General features: G+C 38.5%; 1 protein-coding gene and 1 pseudogene across 1 annotated transcript in view; one reads left to right on the top strand and one right to left on the bottom strand.

Annotated features, from left to right (window-relative positions):
- FSIP1 (fibrous sheath interacting protein 1) overlaps window positions 1-20914 on the bottom strand; it is a 184606-nt gene that overhangs the window by 54089 nt on the left and 109603 nt on the right. The gene's annotated exons all lie outside the window — the stretch shown is intronic.
- LOC103082963 (cyclin-dependent kinase 4 pseudogene) lies at window positions 16480-17597 on the top strand (annotated as a pseudogene).

Here is a 20914-nt window from a genome sequence, read left to right as displayed (position 1 = left end):
GGAAAGAGCAGTCCAAGATTAGGAACCAGTAAGGGCAAAGGCCTGAACCAAGATGGGCAGAGCCCGTTGGAGGAGCTAGTGAGGCAGAAGGACGGGGAGAGCGACGGGCACAGGTTGCGGGTTTGGGTTTGGAAATGTAAACAGTAAGAGGTGAAGTTGGTGGCTCCAGGCAACAGTCAGTGCCAAGAGCTGGCTTGGCCAAAAAGTTCGTTCAGGTTTTTCTGTGACATCTTAGGGAAAAACCCGAACTAACTTTTCAGCCAACCCAATATCTTGGCCTTTATGAAAGTAATGGGAAGTAGGAAATACCGGGATCAGAATTTCTGTAGCGTGAAGAATGGGTTGAAGGTGGGCCTACAGTAGATAGGTGGAAAATTGTTGCCAGCCTACTTCAGTAAACTGAGGATAATAATGGGAGACTAAACCCAGCAGGCGGCTGTGGGAAAGGGACAGGTGGGCAGTCTTTAATGATCTCAGATCTGTTACTTTCATTAATCTCCTAATGAACTATATCATTAAAATTTTTAAAAGGCCTGGTCCCCAATAAGCATCCCCACAAATATCTATTGATTCAGCCAATCTTTTTCATTCCATGCTTCTTCCTCTCCTTTTTTAAAAAGGCACCCTGTTGCATCTGTCTAGAATGGTTCCACATTGCAGAAGCAACTTCTCTAGGGAAAAAAAAAAATCTGTTAATTCATTTCCTAATACATCAACACTAAAGGCATAAGAGAGATACCAAAAAAAAAAATAGGGAGAAAAAGTTCTCTCTGACTTCAAGTTCAAATCTTCATTTCTTTAACAACATTTTACAGTTCAACTTGTTTTGGGTATTTAAGTAAATTAACGTGTACTGTGTGTGCTCCCTGCTATGAACACTAATACTATGTACTTTGACCTACACTATTTAGTCAATGTGCCAACTTCATTCCTTTTATTAACCAATCAGAACACCAAAGGTCAGAGTGACCAGGGACTTATCTGTCACAGAGCCAGAGAGAGCATGAACTGGGAGGCCAAGTCAGCTGGAATCTAAACCCTGGCCCTTTCTTGGTCACCATGCCAGCTCTTGAGTAGCTATGATTTCTTCCCCTTGCTTTTTCCTCACATACACTGACCACCCATTTAAAAATAATATGTCCACTGTAGCATGAGGTCAGTTTGCTGAAGGCTAAGAGAGCAGGACACACAAGTTACTCTTTCTAGCTTTGCCCAGAATTATCCACAAGATCTTTTTTTTTTTTTCTTGTGGTACACGGGCCTCTCACTGCTGTGGCCTCTCCCGTTGCAGAGCACAGGCTCCGGATGCGCAGGCTCAGCGGCCATGGCTCACGGGCCCAGCCGCTCCGCGGCATGTGGGATCTTCCCGGACTGGGGCACGAACCCGTGTCCCCTGCATCAGCAGGTGGACTGTCAACCACTGCGCCACCAGGGAAGCCCTATCCACAAGATCATAAGCAAACTGTTTTCACTGGTCAGATGAAGATAATGATATAAGTGTACAACAGATAAGTATCACTGTTAATAATAATTATGAGAGCCCCACATGGTAGAGCTCAGTCCCTTTGACAAGGACTTTCCGCCCAGCTGTGGCGAGTGTGGTCGGTAGACAGCCTCCAGCAGACAGCTCTCTGGGCAGCCTCAGCTGCTCAGAGCCTCTTGCCTGAGGTCACACATTTTCCTGGATAGCCCGCGTTCAGTGACTAAGCGAGGGGGAGAGGAAGGCCAGCCACTTCAGCCAACACAGGACACCACGGACTGGCAACCAGTTGGTGGAGGCTCGCCAGGTCTGCAGGCAGCTCAGCTTCTCCCTCTGCCCAAATATGCTTCCTCCCCCTCCCTTTTACAGGTGAGGCTCCTAATAAGCATCTTGCCTCCCAAACTCCATCTCCACACCTCTGCCTGAGAATCCAAACGGCCACACTCTACCGACTTTGGAGATATTAACTAGGTCTACATAAAACTTAACTACATATTTGAAATGCCAAGAGCAGGCCTGTTGAATAACCTGATTTGAGATTACTCTATTAATTAACAGAAGGATACTTTTATTTCATATTTTAAGTAAATCAAATCCTAGCTGATACTTTTTAAAATAAAATCTCAGGTTAATTGAATCACAGGCCAAGTTTGAACACTGGACTTTTTATTCCAATAACTTTGGAAGAAAGTGATGAAGCTAAAAATAAAAGGGTAAAACTAAAGTAACATGTCTAATGGCATGACACTGTCACTGCAGTGACTCTGCCATAGCACCACTATATGGCAGAGATCTACTACATTAAATATAGACGATATTCCTTCTATAACCAGAACAGAAGGGAACTTTTGGCCTCTCTGCTCCCTGCATATCTAATTCATATATTTAGGGATTTAAGTGAACATTTCCCTTCACATCAAAACAAAAATGTATACTTCAAAAAAAGCATTAAAACATGTATTCTCATTATAATAGATTATTTCAGGTTATCATTCAAAGGACTTGTCATTCTACTCTTACAGAGCACAAACTTTCAACTATATCTCGGAAAGTAAATTCTGAAATATAAAAAGTGAATTAATAACATCAATAGGCTTATTTTTATATGTGCACATGCAATTCCACAATGTAAAAGAGAACAGAAACAAGGACAATAATCCAAACGTGTGATACCCTTCAGTCTAGTTTTCAATGCATTACACAAAACTGATTCTATAACTGCTTGGCATCAATAAATTAACAATCAGAATTTTTGCCAGCAAAGCACGTATATAAAACCAACAAGGGAGGGATGATCCACTCGTGAGTTACTGCCAAGTCTTAATGCAACTAGAGCCACTTTTAGTTCTTAATTAGAGTGGAATCATGCTCGTTCTAGGAAAGTCTTTTTCCCAACCCTCTTAGAAACCAGAAATTAATATATTTCCCTGCTTACTTATAGCCAATGCCACAATTTTACTTTTATCTAAGTCTGAAGGTAATATTTAAAGGCTGGAATTTTAAACCATTCAGGTAAGGATAATTTTTAAAACATTACATATGGTCTTCCCTGGTGGCGCAGTGGTTGAGAGTCCGCCTGTCGATGCAGGGGACACGGGTTCGTGCCCCGGTCTGGGAAGATCCCACATGCCGCGGAGCGGCTGGGCCCGTGAGCCATGGCCGCTGAGCCTGCGCGTCTGGAGCCGGTGCTCCACAACGGGAGAGGCCACAACAGTGAGACCACAAAAAAAACAAAACAAACAAAAAAAACATTACACAGATAGCAGTGATATGAAAGGGAAAGTTCACACTAAACCCCTAAATACATGACCACTGAATGAGACACGCAGAGAGGCCCAAAGGTCCCCACATTCACTGTCCAGCATTTATTCATTCAAATATCATTTACTGAGCACCTACCACGTGCCAATCAATGTTTGGATGAGTAAATCTATTCCAATAGTGATTAATTACCTCGTTTGCTGAACAGAAGTAGGAATTCAGAAAACAAACTTGGCCCCAAAACACATAAAAATGGCAGAAAATGTACTTCCATATATTAGGAGTAAATTAAAGAACGAAGTATTGGATGTAGACTAAAGAGTAGCGATTATTATTCTGCTCATGATGTACAAAGAATACTGAAGAAAGGCCCATTGATCAACTGGTTGAACTGGAATGTTGAACCCAACTTCTTTCATAGGCAGAAACAGCCGCTATCTTAGGCTGTTTAAATGGAAATCCTAATAGGATTGCCATGTTATACTGCATTTTATTCAATGTTACCAATAACTTAAATACACTATAAATGCTGAATACTGAGGGATGCCATAGAAATTCTCAGGAGTCACAAACTTCTAAATGTATTGTAAGCACATCTGCAACCTTTTTATAAACAGAATCTGAGAGTTATGATATTATTTTTCATTTTAGAATTCAGTCATATTCTTTACTGAATTCAAGACCAAGCCACATACACACTACTTGAGCAAAAGGGAGGCTGCAAAAATAACACTTTGACAAACTGACAGAAAAATGTTACCTCCTGCAGAGAAACAGAGGTGTTGAAACAAATCAGGTTGATTCTAGTTTTTATTAATGTTTAATCATTTACAGGACATACTTCATTTGCAATGAAAACACTTGCTCATCAAGTTGAAAGATGAATGATGACTGCTTCTTGAGCATTTTAATATTAACTGGATCAAGGTAGGGCACTAGCAAAAGGACAAAAAATAAAATGTAACAATTCTTCCTAAAACTTCGTGTCACTTTTTTGGTGTGCTAGAGAAGGAAAGACTTTTAAGTGGAAATTTTTATCCTTTTATGCTTTGGTTAATTATGATTAATTAAATACTTAGTAAAAGTAGAAGAGCAAACTAACATTTTAAGTTGAATTTCTTTTTCAAAAAGTAGGCTGTCAGTATGGAATGAAGGAATCAGGGCTTCATTCTGTAAAGACTATGTTAATGCTTCACTTGGTTGTGTTTAAAGAACCCGAAGGCTCCTGCAGACTGCTTTCCTTCTATGCCGCTACCCTAGTCCTGGGCATAACCACCAAATTTTAGTGCCACCCCCATAAAAGCCAAGGGAGTAAGTTTATTTTTCCCAAGGTTCAACAGAGATCTCTTGTGCTTAGTGTGAGGGCAGTGGATTCCTGCATTAATGCATATTTTTATGAAGCTCTCACTTTATTTCAGCATGCTACAGATATTTTCCAAAGGCTTTTATAAACCCTCTAGTTTTCTGAGTTAAAAATCCAAAATACAGCCATGAAGGTCACATATCTAAATATTCTTACCCGAAGTGGATAATACAAAATCTCTCAAACCTACCAATCCCAGCATTAACTCATTTTAGATTGAATTTTTAATAGAAAACGGTCAACTAGCCTCCAAAGTTTCCAAAGCCTCTCTTGCCTCAGGAGGGGCTGGCTTCCCCCAAATGGCACAGAGAATCCAACTATCACCCACTCAGCAGATCCCCCTAAGTTCTGGGCTCCACACACTTTCAAGTCAGAATCTAGAAAATGGGATATAAAGATTCTCCAGGAAACAGCATCTGCATAGGCAGTGATCATGAGTGTGGGTTTTGGAGTCAAGAAGACCATGGGTGGCTCCTGGTTTTGAAAATTACTAACTGCATGACACTGGGCTAGTTACTCTCCAAGCCCCAACTTCCTCATGTTAAGATGAAGGTGAAAGATCTGCTTTGGGGCATTGGGTGAGAATCTAGTGAGATGCTAAGGGTAAGGCATTCAGTACAGTGGCTGCTGCAGAGATGCTCGGTACAGGAGCAATTGCTGTTAATATTGTTCCCAGCACTGAGATAAGCCCAAACACCTCCATTTATCAGCGGTGCTTAGAAAGGGCCTGGCTGTAAGCCACATGATTGCCTGTCTCTCCCCTCTCTCCAGAACTAGTTCAGACAGAACAGAAAAAAATCACTGGTTGAAAAGTAAAGATAAGGATATTTTGGCACTGTGGTTCTTTTCAGAACTTCGGGAGTAAAACAACTGGCACTTTTAGCACACTTAAGGGAAAAACCAGACCAGTAGCTTGAAACTGCAACCACTCTACTTGGAGATTCAAAAATTAATTATATATGATGGTGATATGACAATAATAATAATAATAATAGATGCAGTTTAACACTCACAAAGACCTTGGAGAAGATGGCATGCAAATTTTTCAGATAACTGATGCTCAGAGTGGTTATTAAATTTTCTAAAGACCACACAGCTGGAAAGAGAAGAGCCAAGGTTCAAATTCAGGTCTGTTTCATTACAAATGTTCACAATCACCATAATACATTCCAAGTATCCTCCCCATAAGCTAAAACCTCATACAACAGCACCACATGATGAGATGGATGGGATGGGGGTAGGACGGAAATTCACAGCATATTTAATACAGAAGTGTGTGACCTAAGAAACCAAAAGAAAAGAGTGAGGCCCTCTATATACTACAGAACATCGTGTACAAAGTGTCAACCTAAAATGAGGGCCATTTAATCATCGAGCAGTTTGGGGACTAAACAATGGAGAACACAGGACAGTCACAGAACTTACCACTCTTAGGAGGTGTAGACCCTAAAGTACATATGAGTCCATGACATTAAGTCTCACAACCAAAAACTGCCCAAAAGGTCTCTAAAGAAGAGGAACTTAACCAATAGCAATGAAGAATATTGGCATGTTTAAAAGACTCTTCTTACTAACCCAGGAATAAATGCAAGTCTCATAAAGAAATGTAAATTTATTATTTTAACCACAGAACTGTATGAATTATAATTCTTAGTTCATAACACATACACTTATCTTTCTTAATGGTCCATTCATGATCTGCTTTGTATTTAATCATTTGTGGTTTTATGCATATATTGGTATGTTTTAGATAACGTACTATACTCTCATGAACTTACCACCTGACATGAGAACTAGAACATTAACAACAATTTACATCTATCAAGTGATTTTCCCCATCCCACCTGGGTTAACTGTTCTGCTAAGTCATGTACTTATCATTGAGTTGTTTTTTTAATATGTAGTTTATCATATGTATACCTTAAAAGCATATTGTTTAGTTTTAGTTATTTTTAACACATTGGAAGTTTAAAGGAAGAAAACTGGTATATCAATAGATTCAGAAAAGCTCTTGGTAAAATTTGATGTAAATTCTTGATAAAAACTCTAAGTAAATTAGAAATAGAGAATGGAATACCCTTAACCTGATTTAATTTTTTAAACCCTATAATACACATCACACTTAATGGAAAACATGAAAAGCATAGCCTTCAAAATCAAGGACAAGAAAAGAATGCCCATTATTGTAACTTCTAGTCAACACTGTCATGGAGTTCCTAAACAATACAAGGAAAAAAGGCAAAAAGAATGGAAAACAGGAGATAAAAATGTCAACTATGACGTATACATAGAAATCCCAAAAGAATCTACAAATAACATTATTTTTTCAAAAAGAGAGTTTAGCAAGATGGCTGGATATAAGATCAACATACAAAAACTAATCACACTTCTGTACACCAACAATAAACTACTAGAACACATAATTTAGAAGACATGATTTATAATTAGCATTAAAAATATCAAGTAACTAGGAATGAACAGATGCCAGATTCAAACATGAGAATGTTTTAAACTTTATTGGGAGACATTAAACAATACCTAAATAGATTGAGAGATATACCAGGTTCATAATTAGGAAGACCTAATATCATAAAGATGACATTCTCTCCAAATTGACCTAAAAATTCAATACAATGCTAATTAAAATCCTAAGAAGGTTCTTCATGGATCTTTAGAAGCTGATTTTAAAATTCTCATGGAAGAACAAAAAGCCAAAAACAGCCAAGACACTTCTGAAACAGAAGAGCAAGGAGGGGAGTTGTGCCCTATCCAATATTAGGACTTCTTCTTAAGAACCAATTAAAAGAACATGACTCCAGGCAGGGATAAACATATTGACCTATGGAATAGAAGAGAGCTCAGGAAAAAGTCCCACACACATATATGACTTTAATATATGACAGAGATGGTGAATTAGGTGATAAAAATGAAAACTGAACCTCTGCTTCACATCACATGAAAATTAATTCCCGATGGATCAGGACTAAATAGCAGAAGCAAAAATTTTTTAATTTTAGTGGAAAATATTTTTTAGTTCTTTCTGACCTTGAAAGGAAAGGTTTTCTTTAAAAGACAGAGAAGTGTTCATTATAAAATATTAATAAATCTGACTCTGCTAAAATCAAGGATGTCTCACCATTAAAAGTCACCTTAGGAAAAGTGAAGAAAACAAGTTACAAACTGGGAGAGGATATCTCCCATCTATAAAATCACCAAAGGATTAGTATCAAGAATATATTAAAAACTCCAATAATAATAAGAAAAGCCCAGTCAATCCAATTTTTAAAACTAGGCAAAAGACATGAACAGGCATTTTTCAAAAGAAGGAATACATATGGCAAGAAGTATTTGAATAAATATTTAACCTTAACAGTGATCAGAGAAATGCAAATGAAGACCATTATAAACTCAAATACTGAGAAAAAATTTTGAAGTCTGATACTACCAAGTGTTTACAGAGAATATGGATAAACAAGATTTCTTAAGTATTGCTGGTAGGAATGTAAACTGCTACAACCACTTTGGAAGGCATGACTGCATTATCTTATAAGGCTGAACATTCATATACCCTATGACTCAGGAATTCCACTCCAAAGTAGTAAAAATCGGAGGAATTCTTATATATGTGTAGCAGATGACATAGACAAGAATGTTCATGACCAGGGCTTTCATAGTAAAAAACAAACAAACAAAAAAAAGGTCTGGAAATAACCCAAATGTCTATTTACAAGAATATGTATTAAAAAATGTAGGTACATTCCCACTGTGGAATGTTACACAGCCCTCAAAAAGAGTGCACTACTGATATATGCAAAAATATAGATATATCTTGGCAACATAATATTGCCTGAAAAATTTAAGTCCCAAGAGATTACCAATACCAAGATACCTTTTATCAAACATAAACTCAAATATAAAATTTAAGGATATATTAAACCAGGAATCCAAATAATAATCAAACTGAAACCCCTACCTCTCTAAAAACTTGTCCTAAAAGTACAAATCTTCAGAATTTCCATAGTGTAATATGCAATCTACTTCACTTATTTTATTTGCTAAATAAAAGTATGCACTTCATCAACATCAGATGAAATACAAATGGATAAAACTATAAATGTGCAGTGGTAGAAGTTATACCATCCCTCATTATTTATTAAAATAGTTTGTTTACCCATTTAAGGACGGAGATCATACGCGCAGTCATAAAGACAGTCTTGGAGAATTCCAGTGGACCAGAAAAACATTAGCTATATTACTGTGAAAAAGTATGTTTTGGAAAACAGCTCTTGCCACACTTGGTATAGTGTCCACCTGGAGCCATTTTTGAGTGAATGGAGAAGGCCATACATTTGTTCAAAGATCAGTGTTGAGCCCTGTAAGGAAATCTCTTTAGCTCCTAAATTAGAAGCCAGAGGAGCTTGGCAGCCTTCACATGTGGGAAATCTACCGAGTGATGAACAGGATAATTATTCCCAAGGACTGTGTGTTCTGGACATGGGAGTGCAGCTCAGTGCTCCATGAAAACCACATTTGGACTCCCAACTCAGACAACACTGAAACCACGGGGTTTTTCCCCTCCTTAATGTCACCAGTCTATTCTGATGACAAATAATTGCCTTTGACTGCCAGGTATTTAATATACTAGTTATATGAATACAACCCATCAACCTACTGTCCTGAAAACTGGGAAATCTGCTGTTTTTGTCCTGAATTATTAAGGCAGTGCTTAATAGGTATTGGAGAATCTGCAAATTAAATATAATAGCATTACCATGAGTTTTCACTACTAGAGGTATTTAGGTTCCACTCTTACATGCCTTGTCCATATTTATAAAGAACACATATAAAATAAGGGTCTTTCTCCTTTGAAAAGGAGAACAAAATCGTAGTAAGATAGTTTTAAGCAAATGAGTCTTTATCAACAATTCCAAGTGTAAGTGCAGTGTTCTACTCTGTAGTATCAGCGGCAGAAAGTACCAAGACACTGGAAGAACAAGGTAGGAAAGACCTTGTAAAGCTATGGAAATGAGAACACAATACAAATGTAGATGAATGCCTTGTTAAAGAAATGAGGATACTGAAATGAATTAGGTTTTCTAAATCACTAATGTCAAAAATTATTAGGTATGTGATTCATGATATGTACTAATCAAAACACAAATATTTTATTTCCTATAAAGTATTTCATGATGCCCAAATTCAAAAGAACACACATACACATTCCAAAACCACTTGCATATACTGACAATGTTGGTGACATGTAAATTAATACAACCTCTCTGGAGAGCACGGACTTGAGCTTAATCATACCTATGTCTGTCCCCCAACTAGACTGTGAGTTGATAGCAGAGACTGTCTTATTCATTGTTGTATCCTGACAGCACCACATATTATTGGTTCTTAGAAAATATTTTTTGATTGAATGAATGAATTTGGCATTACGTATCAAGAGCCTTTAAATTTTTTTCATACCCTTTTAAGCCAGTAACTCTATTCCTAGGAATTTATCCTAGGGAAATCATGAGGGCTACAAAGATAAATATATGGGGATGTTTGCTGCAGCATTTTTTCTAATAGCACAACATCTAAATGTTCAACAACAAGGGAATTGGTAAAATGTGGTATATCACACAATGTATTGTGGTACTAGGCAGTTATTTAAAAGCGTATTCACAAAGTATAATTATTGACAAGGGGATTTTTTACAATATAACATTATTTACACAGTATATATTGTATATTATATATGATATATATTTTATATATATGTATACAAACACATGCACACACACTTAGATTCTAATTTATTATATAGGTATGGGTGAGTAATTTGTATACATTGAAAAAGAACTTGTAGAAAGAAAATACACTGAAATGTTAAAAGTACATTTTACTAATAAATAAAACTTAGCAATATATTTAAAAGCTTACAAAAACAGCTAAAACTGTTCTTTATAAATGAAATATAAATGTATTTATTTAATAATAAACATTCTTTTTGTGTGTGTGTTCTATCTGTAAGCTCTCCAACAACCACACAAAATAAGCATTTGGTATTTAGTCTTATGTCAGAAACAAGACATTCATAAGGAAGAGGAAAATATGTAAATATAGTTTAAACACCACAAGAGCAACTCCACCAAAATGAGCACATGTTTTAAAAATAGTTGTGCAAATAAAATATCTCATCGGAAAGGTAAATATTAGTGAATATTTTGTTTAAAATATAGAAGCATTCATATGTAATGATAACAGTGAAACACACATTACAAAAATACTTTAAAAACTTTAAAAATAATAAATACAGTTGTTTCCAAATTTTGCTTTCTAAAAATAAAATTCTGCTACCAACTATTACCAAGGGTGTGGGATTTTCTTTCTTTAATGCTGTTTTATGTTATCACTATGTAAAGTCAATGAAAGTAACAGAATTCTGGACTTATCCAATGGAAACGCTGCATCCCTACAGGAAAGCAACATGAAATCACAAAGCCCGAGTCTGCCTCCCTGTAAAATCTGTCCACACCAAGCCCTAAAAGCAGCTAATGTTAAACAGTAGAAACCAGATTCACTGACTGACTGATCAAAAGGCTGTTAGGTTTTTCAATTCTTTGGGTACTGTTTTGTTTTTTTTGTTTTTTTTGTTTTCCAATCCAGGAAAAGTCTTCACTGCAAAGGTCTCAAAACAGAATCCAAAAGCAAGGGAGGATCTTGTCTGGATGTTGGGCTATTCATAAACACAGGTTCATTCTTCAGCCAAGTTTACTAAGCTATTTAATGTCTTTGAATCAGTTTTTCTCCTTGTTAATTAAAACAAGCTAAATCAATTTTCATGAAGTTTTAGGAAGTTCTATAGGTTTTTAAGAAAGATGGAGAATAGTTCAGTGTAATTACTGCAATAGCCCAGAGTCCTAACTAGGCTAAAAGCTAAGCAACCAAAAACCCTGAATATCTTAAATCCAGCTTTAGAAACCAAACAGATCTGGACACATATTGTAAGTCCATGTACATTTTCCTGAACTGTTGCCCTGGCAAACTGACATGGGGAAAAGAATGTCTGCCCCAAGTAACATCCAAATTTTGGTCATAGTCTCAGCTACTATTCAGCTAAGACAATCATGAAGTCTCATTTAAAAATAAGAGTTCTGCTATATCTGAAATGACAGATGGAAGATACACGGGCCCTCCATATCTGCAGTTTCCACATCCATGGATTCAATCCATGTGGAGCCCATGGATGTAGAGGGCTGACTGTACTACATCATTTTAAATAAGGGACTTGAGCATCCACAGATTTTGGTATCCATGGGGGGTCCTGGAACCAATTCCCCATGGATATCAAGGGACAACTGTATACAAGCATCAAGGTACAAAGAACCTGGTCCTGAGTAACTGGGGAACCACAGTCAGCCCTAGGCCTTCTATCTAGACATAATATAGGAAAGAAGTAAACTTCTACCTTGTTTGCACGTAATTATTTAGAACCACTCTATTAAACAGCAATCAGTAATTAGTCAAAACATCACTAATACAGCAGCTAACATTTATTTAGGCTTTACTACGTACCAGACACTGTGCTAAGTGCTTTATATACAATCTTTCATTTGTTCATAACAACAACACTTTAAAACAAGTATTACTGTCCCCAGAAAACCAGGCCTTACAGAGGAGAGATAGCTTGCCTGGAGTCACTCAGCTACCAGGCCTTGAACACAGGCCTACCTAATGCCAATGCCATGGCCAGGCTGTTAACCGCCACTGTCTACACCTTAAATTCCATTTGCCCAGGGCTTCCCTGGTGGTGCAGTGGTTAAGAATCCACCTGCCAATGCAGGGGACACGGGTTCGAGCCCTGGTCCAGGAAGATCCCACATGCTGCGGAGCAACTAGGCCCGTGCGCCACAACTACTGAGCCTGTGCTCTAGAGCCCGCCCGTGAGCCACAACTACTGAGCCTGTGTGCCACAACTACTGAAGCCCACGCGCCTACAGCCTGTGCTCCACAACAAGAAAAGCCACCTCAATGAGAAGCCCGCGCAATGAAGAGTAGCCTCCGCTTGCTGCAACTAGAGAAAGCCCGCATGCAGCAACAAAGACCCAATGCAGCCAAAAACAAATAAATTAAATAAATAAAATTTTTTTAAAATTCCATTTGCTTGGTATGGCAAGCAACCATGACCCCTCCTACAAAGCATTCCTAGAATACTGAGTTGTATAATCCTCATATTTGACTAGCACATCTTCAAGACTGTGAAGACGAAGGAAGGAGAGGGGGAGGGGGAGGGGGAAGAGAGGAGGAAGAAGAAGGAAAAATATATATGTATCAGCATAGACATGAGAAAAAGTTATATAGCCAAGATTCACAGAGGAAAAGAAGTTCCCACTGCCACTCCAATATAATACAACTTAAAGTCATGCCATAGAGCTGTACACCAAATAGTTAACAGTTTGGGGTTTTGCTTTTTGAGTTTTGTTTTTGTTTTTGTTTTGGAAGGAGGAGATTCTAGACCTTTATTTGCTACATTGTATATTTCTATGATGTCTGAAGTTTTTACAACCAGTTAGCATTACTTTTATTATCTGAAAAGGCAGTAAAGATTTCTTAAAATATGTCCCAGGAATTTTCCTGTTTGGAATTTTATCATTTAAGAATATGTAATTGTCTAAGTTACAAAAATTTTTTTAAAAAGGCAAACTGCTAGGAAAATGTAATGATATGGATGAAGTGATCAAAGAAAAAGAAATCAGATTTATAAAAATCTGTTTCCAACTATATAATTCCAATATGGATATACAGTAACTTATAACACTAACTACAGCATAACAAGGGAAGAGAGTTAAGTAAAAAAAAATCAGGCAAAAGAAAAATAAAGGTGAAAGAAATAAGATGAAAATGACAGTGTGCCAAATGCATAGGCTAAAAGTTCTGTAGCCTTGTTAGAAATGGGCTGAAGAATCTTTTTCTGAGCTTCCTAGCAGACAGGACAAAAGGAGCTCAGCATGTCAATCAGATGATAGAAATGAACCTATGAGAAGGAAACACAACTGATTTGGGGATCAGAACCTACTGAGACGCTTTCTCTGGTGAGACCATGGAAAGAAGGTACTTCTTCACATAATGAATTATGTCTCCAAACAGATGGGATTTTTGAAACTTTGGGGCCCAGTTTCAAGTACAAAGGTTTAATAATTTTAAGGCCAAAATTTAAATAACTTAAAGCTGAAAGACATGCATATTATATAAAAACTGAAATAAAATGGTCTCAATATGGTTGCTGAACTAGTTTCCAACCACCTCCTCCTTTATATAAATGATATATTGTCATTTACTTTCCATAATTTACTTTCTTTGCAGATACTAACATCTTAGATATTAGTGACCCATTTTTTAAATATGCAGCACTAAAATCATTATGGTCTGACATTTTTATATGCTTATAAAACATATTTTGTTCCAACTGTTTTTATTAGAAGAAATGTGGCCTGCTGAAAACCAAAACCTACATATTTTACTTTGAAAAAAAAAAGGCAGCTGGAAATATAAAAGCCCCACACGTTTGCTTTTAACACTGCTTGGGAACTAAAACCTATAACGTGAATTTGACATCTATTAATGGTTTGCTCAAAGAAACTGAGACTATGTTTTAACAGAAAGCAGCACTCTGAGCTCACACCACAACCCATGGCATCCTCACTGCTTCCCAGGAAGGGGGCAAGCAGGGAGGCCATGCACTCCGAGGCTCCCTGGATGAGGGCTTGCTTTCACAGGGATCTCTGCTTCGCTGTACTGTCTCCAGACTCAAGAATACAGAAACAAATTCTTTGGAATTTAGCCCCCGGGGAGGCAAGCAAATTATGTTAACCACATGCAAACATTTATATTACTCTCTGGTTTGTTTCCATGACCTTCCAAAATAAATTGCAATTTACAATCAGATCTTAGAGGACTACATATGACAAGACATCCGTATTTTTTTCTTGCCTCATGAAAGGACCAAATTAGTGAAAACAATTACTTAATATCATTTAAATTTGAATGCTCTAATCACAGATGTGTTCATATTAAAATAAATGTTTAGGGCTTCCCTGGTGGTGCAGTGGTTGAGAGTCCGCCTGCCGATGCAGGGGACACGGGTTCGTGCCCCGGTCCGGGAAGATCCCACATGCCGCGGAGCGGCTGGACCTGTGAGCCACGGCCGCTGAGCCTACGCATCCGGAGCCTGTGCTCCGCAACGGGAGTGGCCTCAACAGTGAGAGGCCCAAGTACCGCAAAAAAATAAAAAATAAATGTTTCTTAAAATACAATTTATCCCCAAACTCTTCTGCTATAAATTAAATATGCCAAGCACAGACGGAGGAAGTAGATGCCTAGAAGTGGCCAATAGATAAAAGGTCCTGGTCCAGTACGGGCAAGGAAAAAGAACAAAACCAAATATATGTACATAGATGTGGGTAGAAGTAAAGTATATAAGCAGCAGAGGCATGGTTGCTCACTTGGTGGGTTCTCAGGGAGCAGGTCAACAGAAGTTAATCGGGTGGTTAACAGCCCAAATAGCCAACTGACTTCCAGTATAAATATCAGCCCAAACACAAGTCTACATGTTCTCTGCTAGTTGATCCCTTATTAGACACCTCCAGCTGGAACTTCAAAACTTGACGTGAAGCTCAACCAAGTAGGTTTATCATGGGAACGCAAGACTAGTTCAATAGGCAAAAATCAACCAATGTAATATACCAGAGTAGCAGTCTACTGGAAAAATGATAAAAATAATAATAACAATCACATCAATTGATATAGAAAAGCATTTGAAAAATTTAACATCCATTCTTGATTTTAAAACTCTCTCAGCAAAGCAGGAATAAAAGGGAACTTCTTCAACCAGATAAAACCTGCAGCTAAAATCATACTTAATGGTAAAAGATTGAATGCTTTCATCCCAAAATTAAAAACAAAGCAGAACTGTCCACTCTCACCACCCCTACTCAAAACTGTACTGGAAGTTCTTGCCAGTATAAGAAAAAAAGGCAAGAAGAAGAAATAAAAGGTATACAAGATTAGAAATTTAAAAATAAAACTATTCCTATTCACAGACAAGATGACTGACTATGGAGAAAACCCCATGATACCAGGAAGGAAACAAAAAAACCCTCCTGGAACTAATAAGTGATTTTTAGCAAGTTCACCAGATAAAAGTCAACACACAAAAATTAATCATATTTATATATGTACTAGCATGGTACAACTAGATCCCAAAAAACATACCATTTATAAAAGTTCCAAAAAACTAAATACTTAAGTATAAATCTAAAAATGTATGTATAGGATCTATATACTGAAACTACAAAATGCTGCTGAAAGAAATCAAAGAAGACTTAAATAGAAAGGTGTACCATGTTGATGGATTGGAAGATTCAACATAATAAAGATGTCTGTTCTCACCAAACTTATCTATAAATTTGTAAAACCTCAATCAAAATCCTGGCATGATTCTCTATACATACAGACAAGCTGATTCTAAAATTTATATGAAAAGACAAAAAAGAACTAGGATAGCCAAAATAATTTTTATAAAAGAAAAATAAAATTAGGGAAATCACATGACCTGATTTGAAGACTTACCATAAAGCTGCAGTAATTAAGACAGTGCAGTACTGGCAAAGGGATAGACACAATAGAGCAACAGAACAGAATAAAGAGTCCAGTAATAGATCCACACATATATGGCCAGGTTATATTTGAAAAGAGTGTAAAAATAATTCAATGGGAAAAAAACAGTCCTCAGCAAATGGTGTTGGAACAAATGGACATCCATATGCAAAAACAAAAGAACCTTGACCTAAACCTTATATCTTTTATAAAAGTTAACTCAAGGTCTATGGTCGGCCCCATAGCGGCCAGCTGCCCCGGACCAAGCTCAAGTGTATGGCGCCGCAGGAACCGGCTCCGAGGCCCCAATAACAGGCCGCCCCCGCAGCTCCAGACATGGGGTGAGGCTCATACCATCTGAACTGTGGAAGGAATTTCGGTGGTAGGAGTCTCTGTGATTGTAGGGTCTCCTCTGGTCTGAGAATAGCTACCCCTCGATATGAGCCAGTGGCTGAGATTGGTGTTGGTGCCTATGGGACGGTGTATAAGACCCATGATCCCCACAGTGGCTACTCTGTGGCCCACAAGAGTGTAAGAGTCCCCAGTGGAGGAGGTGCTGGAAGGGGCCTTCCCATCAGCACAGTTCATGGGGTGGCTTATTGCAGCGGCTGGAGGCTTTTGAGCATCCCAAGGTTGTCTGGCTGATGGACATCTGTGCCACAGCCTGAACTGACCGAGAGACCAAAGTGACCCTGGTGTTTGAGCATGTGGACCAAGACCTAAGGATATATCTGGACAAGGCACCCCCCCACCAGGCTTGCCAGTGGAGACCATCAAGGATCTGATGCACCAGTTTCTAAGAGGCCTAGATTTCCTTCATGCCAAATGCATCATTCACCAAGACCTGAAGCCAGATAACATTCTGGTGACAAGTGGTGGAACAATCAAGCTGTTGGCTGACTTGGCTGACTTTGGCCTGGCCAGAATCTATAGCTACCAGATGGCACTTACACGTGTGGTTGTTACACTCTGGTACCGTGCTCCAGAAGTTCTTTTGCAGTCTACGTATGCAACCCTGTGGACACGTGGAGCATTGGCTGTATCTCCACAGAGATGTTTCATCGAAAGCCTCTCTTCTGTGGAAACTCTGAAGCTGACCAGTTAGGCAAAATCTTTGACCTGACTGGACTGCCCCCAGAGGATGACTGGCTCCGAGATGTGTCTCTACCTGCAGGAGCCCTTTCCCTCAGAGGGCCCCGTGCAGTGCAGTCAGTGGTACCTGAGATGGAGGAGTCTGGAACACAGCTGCTGCTGGAGATGCTGACTTTTAACCCACACAAGTGAATCTCTGCCTTCCGAGCCCCGCAGCACTCTTATCTACATAAGGCAGAAGGTAACCCAGAGTAAGCCACGGAATAGTTGCAACAGAACCAAGAGAAGAGAAGCCAACATTCCCTTCCTTTGAACATTTGAGTGGACAGCCCCCCATTAAGAAGGCAACCTCTGCCTTCATCTCTGAGGCTATGGAGACTCCCCCAACTTTTTACAGAGACTATTTTGCTGCCTTAATGACAGTCCCCTCCCACCCCTCCTTTTGAGGCTTATCCTTCTCCTGCCCCCTCTGTGTCCTTACACCAAGGGGTGTGTCCCTTGTTCTTCCCCTTCCCTATACCTTGATATTGGGATCCTTTTTTATACAGGAAAAACAACGAAACAAAACAAAACAAAATTAACTCAAAATGGATCATATATCTAGTGTTAAAATGTAAAACTATAAAACTTTTAAAAGAAAGCATAAAAGAAAATCTTCATGACCCGGGGTCAGGCAAAGATTCCTAGACATGACACCAAAAGAAGAAAATGATAAATTAAAACTACCTCAGAATTAAAATTTTCTCCTCTGCAAAAGACACTGTTAAGAGAATGAAAAGACAAGCCAACAAAGTGGAAGAAAATATTTTGCAAAAACGATAAATCAGTCCTTTATCTGATGATGGACTTGGAAACAGAATATTTAAAGAACTCTCAAACCTCAACAGTAAGAAAATAAACAGCCCAACTTAAAAAAAAAGGGCAAAAGACAAACGTTTCACCAAAGGGGATGTATACATGGCAAACAGGCTCATGAAAATACATTCAACATCATTAGCCACAGGAAAATGCAAATTAAAACAGTGATGACATACCACTACACACCTACTAGAATGGCCAAAATTTAAAATTCTAACAATGCCAAGTGCTGAAAAGACTATGGAACAATTCAAACAATCATATATGACTGAAGGGAAACGCAAAATGTATAGCCACTGTGGAAAACAGTTTTTGCAGTTTCTTCTAAAGGTAAACATATACTTACCAAACAACTAAGCAATTCACTTTTGAGCATTTATCTGAGAGAAATGAAAATTGATGTTCACACAAAAACCTGGATACAAACTTTATAACAGTTCTATTCATTACTGCCAAAAATTGGAAATAGCCCAAATATCCTTCAACAGACAAATGGACAAACTATGGTACATCCATACAATGGAAAACTATTCAATGTATTTCATACAATGGAATATAGCAATAAAAGGGAAAGAACTACAGATACATGCAACTTGAATGAATTTCAAAGGCATGCTGAGAGAAAGAAACCAGACACAAGAGTATATGCCACATTTTTCCATTTATATGGTGTTCTCCTACAGATGTGGGAAGAGTGTAACTACAAAGGGATAGCATGGAGAGTTTGGGGAAGCAATGGAACTGTTCTGTATTCTTACATGTGTTAAAATTCATGGGACCTTACACCAAAAAAGTCCATTTTTCTGTATGTTAATTTAAACTTTAAAAAACGTAAATATCTTTGAGATAATTTAATATTAAGGAATTATTCTTAACTTTGTTAGGTGGATAATGGCACGGTGGTTATATTTCTAAAAAACCCTTATCAATTAGAGACTCATACTGAGTATTTATGGGTGAAATGACATGATGTCTTGGATTTGCTTTAAAATAACTCCTACAGGCACAGGGTCAGGAAGGGGGTCATAGATATGATAAATGTTGAAGCTGAGGATGGGTAATGGGTACCTGGGTTTTCATTAGACTCCTCTGACTACGTTGTTGTATGTGTTTGAAAATTTTCACAGTCAATGTTTTTTTTTTTTTTTGCAGTACGCGGGCCTCTCACTGCTGTGGCCTCTCCCGTTGCCGAGCACAGGCTCCGGACGCGCAGGTTCAGCGGCCATGGCTTATGGGCCCAGCCGCTCCGCAGCATGTGGGATCTTCCGAGACCGGGGCACGAACCCGTGTCCCCTGCATCGGCAGGCAGACTCTCAACCACTGCGCCACCAGGGAAGCCCCAGTCAATGGTTTTTTAACAAAAAAATTTTTTAAAGTTGAGCATGAGGAATCCAGAGAGCACACTGAGGCACGTGGGAAAATTATTTTAAAGGTTGGAGATCAAAAACTACAGCAGTGATTCTTGTCTGCCTCCCTTCCCATTGGATTCCCCAGTGCCAAGCACAGTGCCTGGCACACAGGACACAGTCCTATCAGTGCTCAATGAATGAAAAATGAATGATGAGCAAACAAGAGGAGAGCTTACTTTTTGTCCTTAGCCCTATAGAAGGACACAGCATCAAGAATCATAATTCTTTGTATTTAATTTTTGATAGTTTGATTAATATGTGTCTTGGCATATTTCTTCTTGGATTTATCCTGTATGGGACTCTCTGTGCTTCCTGGAATTGATTAACTATTTCCTTTCCCATATTAGGGAAGTTTTCAACTATAATCTCTTCAAATATTTTCTCAGTCCCTTTCTTTTTCTCTTCTTCTTCTGGGACCCCTATAATTCGAATGTTGGTGCGTTTAATGTTGTCCAAGAGGTCTCTGAGACTGTCCTCAATTCTTTTCACTTTTTTCTTTATTCTGCTCTGTGAAAGTTATTTCCTCTATTTTATCTTCCAGGTCACTTATCCGTTCTTCTGCCTCAGTTATTCTGCTATTGATCCCTTCTAGAGAATTTTTAATTTCATGTATCGTGTTGTTCATCGCTGTTTGTTTGCTCTTTAGTTCTTCTAGGACCTTGTTAAATGTTTCTTGTATTTTCTCCATTCTATTTCCAAGATTTTGGATCATCTTTACTATCATTATTCTGAATTCTTTTTCAGGTAGACTGCCTACTTCCTCTTCATTTGTTAGGTCTGGTGCATTTTTACCTTGCTCCTTCATCTGCTGTATTTTTCACCGTCTTCTCATTTTTCTTAACTTACTGTGCTTGGGGTCTCCTCTTCTCAAGCTGCAGGTTCGTAGCTCCTGTTGTTTTTGGTGTCTGCCCCCAGTGGGTAAGGTTGGTTCAGTGGGTATGTAGGGCTTCCTGGTGCAGGGGACTAGTGCCTGTGTTCTGGTGGATGATGCTGGATCTTGTCTTTCTGGTGGGCAGGTCCACGTCTGGTGGTGTGTTTTGGGGTGTCTGTGGCCTTATTATGATTTTAGGCAGCTTCTCTGCTAATGGGTGGGGTTATGTTCCTGTCTTGCTAGTTGTTTGGCATGGGGTGTCCAGCACTGAAGCTTGCTCGTCATTGAGTAGAGCTGGGTCTTGGCGTTGAGATGGAGATCTCTGGAAGATTTTCGTTGTTTGATATTACATGGAGCGGGGAGGTCTCTTGTGGACCAATGTCCTGAACTTGGCTCTCCCACCTCAGAGGCACAGCCCTGACACCTGGCTGGAG

This window comes from Lipotes vexillifer, unplaced genomic scaffold (assembly GCF_000442215.2).
Source record: "Lipotes vexillifer unplaced genomic scaffold, Lipotes_vexillifer_v1.1 scaffold408, whole genome shotgun sequence".
NCBI classification, from domain to species: Eukaryota; Metazoa; Chordata; class Mammalia; order Artiodactyla; family Lipotidae; genus Lipotes; species Lipotes vexillifer.
This window is presented reverse-complemented; position numbering and strand designations above follow the sequence as displayed.